The sequence below is a fragment of the Notolepis coatsorum genome, assembly GCF_963971535.1.
Source record: "Notolepis coatsorum genome assembly, chromosome: 1".
Lineage (NCBI taxonomy): Eukaryota > Metazoa > Chordata > Actinopteri > Aulopiformes > Paralepididae > Notolepis > Notolepis coatsorum.
Window position 1 is genome coordinate 74,753,265 of NC_140165.1, and position 11,095 is coordinate 74,764,359.

Here is an 11,095-nt window from a genome sequence, read left to right on the forward strand (position 1 = left end):
GAAGGGACAGAGCAGGACAACACTGAGGCCCTCTACAGGAAGGGACAGAGCAGGACAACACTGAGGCCCTCTACAGGAAGGGACAGAGCAGGCCAACACTGAGGCCCTCTACAGGAAGGGACAGAGCAGGACAACACTGAGGCCCTCTACAGGAAGGGACAGAGCAGGACAACACTGAGGCCCTCTACAGGAAGGGACAGAGCAGGACAACACTGAGGCCCTCTACAGGAAGGGACAGAGCAGGACAACACTGAGGCCCTCTACAGGAAGGGACAGAGCAGGACAACACAGAGGCCCTCTACAGGAAGGGACAGAGCAGGACAACACTGAGGCCCTCTACAGGAAGGGACAGAGCAGGACAACACTGAGGCCCTCTACAGGAAGGGGCAGAGTAGGCTGTTCTTCCTGAGCAGACTGCTGCTATCTTTCTACCAGTCGGTTGTGGCCAGCATCCTCTTTTTTGCTGTGGTGTGCTGGGGGGGCAACATCAGCTCGAGGGACTCCAGCAAGCTGACCAAACTGGTGAAGAAGGCTAGCTCAGTAGTGGGTGGTGAGCTGGATAACCTAGTGGCTGAGAGGAGGATGAGGAAAAAGCTAGAAACCATCCTGGAGAACCCCTCTCACCCCCTCTATGAGGAGCGGCCCAGAATGAAAAGGTAATAGTGACAAGAGAAACTATATTTTCAATGAATAAATGTCGGGAGAGATTTGTCTTGACTAGACTAGCACACACACACACACACACACACACACACACACACACACACACACACACACACACACACACACACACACACACACACACACACACACACACACACACACACACACACACACACACACACACACACGGCAACCTGATATATTGTTCTATAGTGATAGAGCTTGTGGCGGTAATGAGCTGGTAGCCTTATGATGTCTCCAGTGGATCTGTCAGCGACTGGGGCTTCTTTTATTACAGCGCGCAGACAGATGCTCAAAGTCCCAGTTAGAATCCTCTATATGGCGCTTTTATCACAGCGCACCCACAGATGTTGAGTGAGAGACAGTGAGAGGCCACGATACACCTCCTCTCTTCGTCTCTCGGCCATCAAAGCTGCTTTAGCTGCCGGCGCCACTAGAGTCAGGGTGCGAACCATGGGGGAGCTGGGGGAGCCATGGCTCCCCTATATGAGACATCAGCCCCCCTGAAAACATGATTTGTGAATTTTTGGTGGGTCTCTAAAATACTGACAATAAATGCTATTTCTGCCATGCATTTCTCATTTTTCGGTAATTTTCTGTATCGTCATCATCGTGTATAATAAAAAAATTAGGCTATTTTGTATGATTAATGATTTGCGCACTAATTCACCGTAATAGACAATAGCATAAATCTATGGGGTTGCGGCACTGCAGATATACCCTACTCGTAATAGATGGCAACATGCATGCTATTCTTGCGTTTACCATTCGGAGCGTGGCTGCGCTACACTTCAGTCTGCAGGCACAAATCAAACTTCACCCACCGTAAAAAAAATAAAGAAAATACAGGTATTCCGGATAATGTCGAAAGTTTAACGAAATATCAAAGAAGTAAGCCTTCTAACCAATTTTGGTTTTGCAAAGAAGGCGAAGCAGATTGCTGCAGGGTCTACTTCTGTGACATCCAGATTTTGAGAATTGGGCAGATCTTCACCATCAGGTGGCTGGCAATAATGTTGCATTTGCCTACTATGATAATGTTAGACTCGATGTGTTTGGTCGTGGACTTGTTGTTCGGTATTGGTTCATCCGTGTGTTTATGTGTAAATAGGACTGTTGTGTGTGAATTTTAGTGTTGGATCAGAGGGGTTAATCTGAGCATGTGTATTTCAATATGTGTGTCTTCATCATGCATGCAGACACCTGTGTGGTGTGGATTATGTGTGGTTTTGTAACGTTACTCATACCTATAGCCTATGTCAGCAAGCGTCACAGTAAAGAAAGAAAAAGAATGAGCTCCCCCGAAGACCATGGTATGGTTCGCACACTGACTAGAATCCACTGCACGATGGTCCCTTTCGGTCCAGTCCAATTTCATTTAATCTATTTGTTCCCAGTCCAGTGTAAACCAAGTCTAATCTAGCCAAGTCCAGTTGAATCTAGCCCGGTCCAGTCTAAACCAAGTTTAATCTAGCCCAGTCCAGTTGAATCTAGCCCGGTCCAGTCTAAACCAAGTTTAATCTAGCCCAGTACAGTTGAATCTAGCCCAGTCCAGTCTAAACCAAGTTTAATCTAGCCCAGTCCAGTTGAATCTAGCCCAGTCCAGTCTAAACCAAGTTTAATCTAGCCCAGTCCAGTTGAATCTAGCCCAGTCCAGTTTAAACCAAGTCTAATCTAGCCCAGTCCAGATGAATCTAGCCCGGTCCAGTCTAAACCAAATTTAATCTAGCCCAGTCCAGTTGAATCTAGCCCGGTCCAGTCTAAACCAAGTTTAATCTAGCCCGGTCCAGTTGAATCTAGCCCAGTCCAGTCTAAACCAAGTTTAATCTAGCCCGGTCCAGTTGAATCTAGCCCAGTCCAGTCTAAACAAAGTTTAATCTAGCCCGGTCCAGTTGAATCTAGCCCAGTCCAGTCTAAACCAAGTTTAATCTAGCCCGGTCCAGTTGAATCTAGCCCAGTCCAGTCTAAACCAAGTTTAATCTAGCCCGGTCCAGTTTAATCTAGCCCGGTCCAGTTGAATCTAGCCCAGTCCAGTCTAAACCAAGTTTAATCTAGCCCGGTCCAGTTGAATCTAGCCCAGTCCAGTCTAAACCAAGTTTAATCTAGCCCAGTCCAGTTTAATCTAGCCCGGTCCAGTTGAATCTAGCCCGGTCCAGTTGAATCTAGCCCAGTCCAGAGGGAATCGTGTATAAATGTTGCATGTAACATTGTGCCTCTTCAATGAGGACCAAGCCGATTCTACTATACCTATGCTTATTCCATATAATTGTGCGAATGAGTCTACACGGTCCTCATTCCAAACGATCAAGCATTTCACCAGGTGCACCTTTTAATGTGCGCAAGCGGTCCACTGAAGGCCTGAGGTCACAACCTGGAAGCAGCTCTCTATCCATCCGTCATAATCCAGGACATTCAAATCGCTTCATGATCTCCTAAATAGGTACCAACAGATTGCAGCTATCAGTGGGTGAGTGAATGTGCAGTGAATATATGAATATATATACTGTATGTGTGTGTGTGTGTGTGTGTGTGTGTGTGTGTGTGTGTGTGTGTGTGTGTGTGTGTGTGTGTGTGTGTGTGTGTGTGTGTGCACTGCATGTTCTCTCTCAGAACATCTGTGCTATCGTCAAACATACTATCGATCTAACCATAACCAATATAAAAACTATTTTAGGAGGGAAACGACCACCGTGTCTATAATATACTGTACATTGTACGGCTATAGCAGCCTACATGGTGACAGAGTAACTGGAGTATTTTTACTCAAGTACACTACCGTAAGGCATGGGTTGAATATCAATGCAGTGTAGTATTGTCAGACTCTCAGAAAATTGTAAGACGAGATTTATCACTAACCTTTAATAATAATAATAATAATAATAAAATCGTACATTTATATAGCGCCTTTCAGGAGACCCAAGGCGCTTAACACTATGCCGTCCGAGAACGAGTACATACATGTTTCGAAAAAGAGCGTTGTGGACCAGAGCCACGAGTATATACGTGACGAGTTGTTATTGTTTTATTCCATATTTATAGTGCTTCTTAGGTATCCGATCCACTACCAGCATCTTTTCAGATATTTGATTTTCGAAACATGCAGTACCGGCCAAACCCGCTTAGGGGCGCTCCACTGCAGTATCATTGTGAATTTAAAAAAAATTTAAAAGTACAGTTCTGTGGGCGGATCATAGTTCCTTGATCCCAGCCGAACATCCTCCATCTTGGATTAGTTTGGTGAGCGGTTTTTTCAGCGTGAAATAATGGGATTTATGATTAGCCAATGTGCATATCGATCTACCAGAATCCGATGACTGGTGAGGAAATGCTGCCGGCGATCACATGGCCTGACGGTAGGATAATATTACCCCAAATTACAGCTGGATTGGACATTGTTTTATAACGTAACGTGATCGGTCAATGAAAATGCTATATTGAACGCACACTGTATTGCGGATCAATAATAGTAATCGGCGTTCCCCGCCGCCCCCATTTCATCCATAGATGCTCTGTAATAGTCCGGATGCTACGCAGTTTGTTTTATTTCATTCGTAAATATACAGCAGAAATGGCGTTTGATATAACAGCGCCAACGTTTAGCCTATTATCTAGCTTCCTGCAGAAAAGCCTAGACGAAAAGTGCGTTATACCTTATATTCACGACGCTATAAAATGACAACCAACCGATGGATTTTTATTTTCTTTAAGCCATTATGAAGGCACGGTTTATGCACTCAAATGACAATGAGAATGGACAGATAGCAATACTATAAATGATATATAAAGCTCTTAGAAAGTACATCGGTTTGTTTACTTTCTGCTGTCCTCTGAGGCCTAAATCGCCGGGCCACGCCGGTCGTCATAGTGTTAACAGGAGGGGGCAGCTAAGGGAAGGGAACAGGGAACAACGTAACAACAACAAAATAATAATCAAAAGGAAAGAAAGAAAGAAACCACACCACACATTACAAAATGGCTACGTTGGTCATCTGGGGAGACACCCTAGGTTGACCCCTGAACCATTATGGGTACCGACCCATAGTTCAAAAGAAACATTCTCTGTGACCTACTGTATAACCGCACATAAGATAAGAGAAACCTTTATTCATCCCCTGTGGGGAGGTGCAGGTGTCATGGAGAAGGATCCAAACAAACAAATACAAATGTGAATATAAATAAAAATGAAGATCTGATCTGCACTGGATCTCTGGGTGAGTGAACAGGTGAGACATATGTACTGTATACTCTATCAATAATGTCAATATGTGTGTATGTACAGCTCCACCCCTGGCATAATAAACAGACTCTATCCTAAGTCTACCCCAGGTACAAATATATATAGCTTACCTACGTCCCTACAAATATACAATACTCAGACCCGGCGCCATGGGCGGGCATTAGGGGGCCGGGCCCACCCACAGAGTCAGCTGTGCCCACCCTGGTAAAAAATAAATAAAAAATGTTTTTTTGGTCAATCAAAGTCAACTATCCAAATCCTTAGTCGGGGACAGCCCTAGTGGGCACTGATGTCAACAACAACACTACTGAAGCTAGCACGGCACTCTGTGAGAATTCGTTTTCTACCCTCAAGAACGTCTTTACAGAACATCGCCTTAGTATGCTTCATCGACGCAAGGCCAATTTAATTCAGTTGGCATTTGAGAAGGACTTAACAAAAAAGTTCAGGAATGAGTGGAGGGGCAGTGTTTTTTTTTTTTTTTTTTTTTTTTTCCTCCGATTTTCTCCCATCCCAATGTTAGTCGTTATGCCAATTCCCAATCCCCTTCCTGGTCGCTGCGCACTTATCCCCCACAGTCAGTCTGGGAGAGTGGAGGCTATCACGTGCTTCCTCCGACACACGTCTAGCCAATCAACCGCTTCTTTTCACCTGGCAGCGCGGACTCTCACTGAGAGCGCGTAACGTGTGGAAGGATCACACTACCGCCCTCAGATCCTATCCGCGCTTAGCAGGCGCCCCGACCGAACTGTAGGAGTCGCTGTTTACAACGACCCGGACCCACCCCGCCAGCTTCTCCCACCCTCTAATACTGCCAATTGTATTAGTGTGAATGGTCAGCCAAGCTGGTGACAACCCCGGAGCTGTGAGCTGGATTCGAACAGGCGAATCCAGCGTCTCCGGGGTTGGTGATGAACGCAATCTCCGCTACGCCACCTGACCGTCCAGGAGGGGCAGTGTTTTAAGAAGATTTCACTATGTTCCCAAACGCCGCTTGCCGCTCTACTAATGATGGTGAGTAGCCTGTGGAGGAATTTTGTTTGCTTTTTATGCACCTTATTTTTGTCAGTTCAGTTCAGTTTTCAGTGAATTCAGAAGTGTTGAATAAATGGAGACTTTTCAAAGATATAGAATAGAATAGAATAGAATAGAATAGAATAGAATAGAATAGAATAGAATAGAATAGAATAGAATAGAAATGTATTATCCTGAGGGAAATTTGACACTGCAAATCACTCAACATTAAACATTTAGACAGAACAAGTCACGAATAAGAATAACAAAACAAATGGCCTAAGAATAGAATAAAATGAAATAGAATAAAAATATACTGAAGTCTAAAGTAGGTGTAATATTGCACAGTGCTGTTTAAAAAGTAAGAGTCCAGGAAGATGGTAACTGTCACTCTGTGCTCAGTGATGCAGTGAGGCACAGTGATGCATTGTATAGTCTGATGGCTGTCGGAATGAAGGACTTCCTGTGCCATTCAGTGCTGCATTTAGGTAGTGTGAGCCTATAACATGCTCCTCCTGTCAGCCAAGTCTGTGTATAGTGGGTGGGAGGGGTTGCTTAGCAAGGTTCCTCCTCTCCGCCACCCTCGCTAGAGTCCAGCTCCACCCCAACCACGCTACTGGCCTTCCTGACCATCTTATCCAGCCTGTTTGTGTCCCCTGCTCTCAGTCCGCTGCCCCAGCAGGTCTGTTATATATATCCGTTCAGTCTGTTTTTGTATAAGTGAATGTTCTTAAGATAGAGAGAAATTAGATTTTTCAATTGCCTCTCTGCTGTTTAGTTCAGCACCGTGGGCAGCGCCAAGCAAGCCACAGCGCCGCTGTCCCAGCTGAAATGTATAAAAGGGAACCTGTGTTGAAAAACCATTGTGCCCCCCCGAGAACATTTTATGCCCCCCCACTAATTTGTTTCTGCAGCCTGGTCTGACAATACTCCATACTAAGTTTTAGTCTACCCCGGTATAAATAAACGGAACATAACTAGTTTCATAATAGTCATAACTTGACCAAAACCTGCACGGACTACAACGTATGACGAATATCATGCCAGTTAGAGTACCTTGTGTATACTGTTTACTTTTACTCATAGTATACATTCAGATTCAAATTCTTTATTGCCTATATTTATTGGAACATATAATAGAACCGATAGGGCACACAGACCCTCATATGCACCTCTGTTTACACAGTTTATTTCTTTGGTGTTTTTATATTCCGAGTAAATTATATTGTTTACACTGTTTATTTTTTCTGATATTTTTATATTCAAATTATACTTTTTCTTGCCTATATTTATGTCTTCCTAATTTTACCCTGCCCATACCTGTACATCCCCTCCTCCCCTTCCCCGTGCTGCTATGACGCTCTAATTTCCCCAAGGGGATCAATAAAGGAATATCTTATCTCATCTCTTAGTCTCAGCCTATCAATCTCAGTCTAAATAAATATAAATGTACATATGATTGAAAATGTAAATTAGATAGGAATGAAGGAATATTCATGTGCCAAGTACGCCAGAGTTCATGCAGGGTTCAAGAGTTCAAATTGTGTCAGTACTAACAGTTCTCCAGCAGGGAACCAGGTCAAGCTTCGACCTCACTCGTGGAGCCTGATGGCCACTGGCACAAAGGACTGACCAAGGCCATGTGTGGCGCGGTGTCGGGGTATGTCAGTTCAATAATGCCACAGCGAGCCAGGCCAGCATTGAGCTGTGGGTCGCAGCGGCCGATAAAGTAAAGGCCACTATCTAGCAGCGGAGCGGGGTTGGGGTGTTGGTCCTGGGGGGTCCGGGGGTCCTGGGGTGGGAGTGGGGGACGAAATGTCTTTTGTGATGTCTTTTGTGGTGTCTAATAGTACAAGTTGTTTTTTATGTATGTATTTATAATTTGTATTATTGCTAATGTCGTTATTGTTGCTATTATTTTGTTCTGGTACTGTGTGGTCTTGTTATTATTATTACTGTATTATGTTGCCTTGTTTTATGTTTAAAATGGAAAAATTTAAAATATTTGAACAAGATACTATTCAAGGTTGGGTTTACGATAAGATACGATAAGATGCACATGAGCCGCGACAAGCCCCTCAGCCAGCCAGCAATACTAAGCTCCAGTTAACCTAATTTATACCGTAACGAATCATTAAAAAAATATACCGTTAACTGGAATATGTTGTTTCTTTACACATATGTTGGATTATGTACAAATCTAATCATGACATTTAAGACATGCATGACATACACAGATATATATATCTCTGACTCTGAGCACCTGAAGACTGTGCTATTAAACCAGGAAGTGCAGCACTACAGTATGTCAGCAGAGTAGAGCCTCCACTACTGCAGTGCAACACACAACTAACACAAGACTAGAGTGAACAAAAACGCTCATGGACCTGCGCTCTGTCATTGAATGCTCGCGTGTGTTGTTCGTTGGATTCGTTTTTGATTATTTGGCCACCAAAACAACTATCAAAATGTACACGGACCGCGGTCTCACGTTGACAAACTTCCGGCTTCAACATGGACGGTCGCATTTTACGTAGCTCCCGTAACCAACGCAACAGATCAACAACAAAAAAGTACTTTGCGCATTTTCTACTTTCCCTCCTGTGGATTATGGATTTGTACCTGAATTCACAACTCAAGCAGCAACACCAGACAGAAGTGGAGGGTAGCGAAAACGCAAATCAGCAGTCCCATTGCGACTTCTACTTGTTAACGGGCATGGAGAGGAAACATCCAGCCTTCGGAGCCACGACCATCCACACAGTACTTACTGCAAATGCGGAACGAAAGAAATCACCCCCGGCAGGCAAGTGTAATAAGAGATCAATGTTTTTATTATATCTGCTCATGTCGGGTGACATACATCAGAACCCTGGTCCCGTAATGACACGGAACCAGAGACTACAGTCAAATCTGCTGACCCAAGAAGCAGCAGCCAGCACAACAGATCAACGGCTACCCACACAGACGGCGGCTAACGACATGATCAATGGCAACATTCCTCCTCTGCCACCTCTGCAAAAGAAACCACGAGAGGCCACAGCGAGAGGAAAGGAACCGGGGTTCACAACCGAGGCGCCCAGCACGTCGCGGGGACAAAACAGCGAGGCATCGCTCCTCACACTGGCGCCGGAGACCAACAGCATCCACGCAATTGACGCTTCAGCCAGCAGTTGCACCAGCCGACCAGCAAGCGGCGACATACCCTCACCGAAGCCCCAGCAGACTTGGAGAGCGGCGCGGGACATCAAGATCACCAAGGACCCGACGGTTAGCTTGGCTGGCCCCGCCATTCCAGCTAGTCTACCCGGGCCGAGGCCAGGTCAAAAGGCACCCCCCCTCCCCCACAATGAAGTTCAATCAGACATCTGTAAACAACCAGCCCCCCCCCCCCCACATCGCGGGCTTTCACACAAAGGAATACAGACTCCAGCAAAGGACAAAGAAGAATCACCCCCTCCCCCCCTCCCCACCCACGGCACAAACAGCAACAACGCCCCCCCTCCCCCCACCACAGGACAGGACTCAAATGAACAGAGTTACCTCAAGTGTGACGACGTCAATCTGATTACCAGCAAAAATGGACTACACATATTTCATCTTAATACAAATAGCCTGAGACCTAAACTGGCTGAAATCAAACAGTTGTTTTTAAACGGTAAGGCTAACATATTGTGTTTCACAGAAACAAAATTAGACTCATCTGTACAGGATCCAGAGATTGAAATTGAAAACTACTCAATAGTCAGGAGGGATAGGAACCAGTATGGAGGTGGCGTCTGTGTGTATATACAGAAGGATACCAAATACATCAACCGTACTGACCTTAACCATGATGAAATTGAAACTGTTTGGATTGAAATCTTATTAGACAGGGCGAAACCAGTACTAGTAGGCACAATCTATAGACCACCAGAACAGAGTGGCTTTTATGACACACTTGATGGGTGTTTAGCTGGGGTGGAGGGGGTAGAAAAAATTCTTATTGGGGACTGGAACACGGATATGCTGCGTAAATCAGCACCCGTCTTCAAGGCCTTCAGTAGGTTTTCTGATCTGCACGGTTTCAGCTAATCACCCAACCCACAAGGGTATGCGATTCGACACAAACCACCATTGACCTAATTTTGACCACTGACAAGTCAATGATCTCCAATAAAGGGGTGATAGCATGCGGGTTAAGTGATCATTATATGATTTTCTGTACCCGCAAAAAGCTAAAACAGAAGGCCGGCTGTCACAAAACAGTCACATCTAGAGACCTCAAAACTTACTCTAGAGAGGCCTTTAACCTAGAACTGGGGAGCTTGGACTGGTCAGATGAACTCAGTGGTACACAGGTTGAAGAAACATGGCTTGGATTCAAAACCAAATTCACAGCAATACTCAACAACATGGCACCGATAAGAACCACCAGGGTTAAAAATCGCGCTGAGGCATGGATGCACACTGAAATACTGGCCGCTATGAAAACCAGAGACAAAAAATGCTCTGAACTTCATAAAAGTCAGACAAAGCTTTCCAAAAGCTCAAACAGTGAACTCCAAGCCCACGTGGTTGAGCAAAAAATCCAAAGAAACAGACTAAGAAATGACGTAAACACCATGATCAGAACCGCAAAAAGAAATTTCATCAACGACAAAACTGAGGAAAACAAAAACAAACCCCGCAAACTTTGGAAATTACTCAATAATCAACTAGGCTGCAGTAAAAAACTTAAAACCAGATTCTCAAACATAAACATAAAGACGGACAACACGCTCATCACAGACAAGCTGGATGTAGCCAATTACTTAAACATCTTCTTCACAAACATAGCCACAACACTGGTAAACAAACTACCCTCCCACTCAGGGCATTATGGGGTAGAACACATAGTAGCATACTACAAAAACCTAGGGGTCCACAAAGACGACTTCAAACTTGAAATGGTAACAACCGATGAGGTACTCAAAAAATTGAGCGCCCTCCAACCTAACAAGGCCACTGGCCATGACAACATCCCCTCCAAATTCCTCAGAGACGCAGCAGCCGCCATCACCCCAGTCATCACACACATAATAAACCTCTCTATAAAACAGGGGCACGTCCCCAAGGACTTCAAAATTGCGAGAGTGACCCCTCTACACAAAAAGGGCAGCAAATTAGACCCAGGCAACT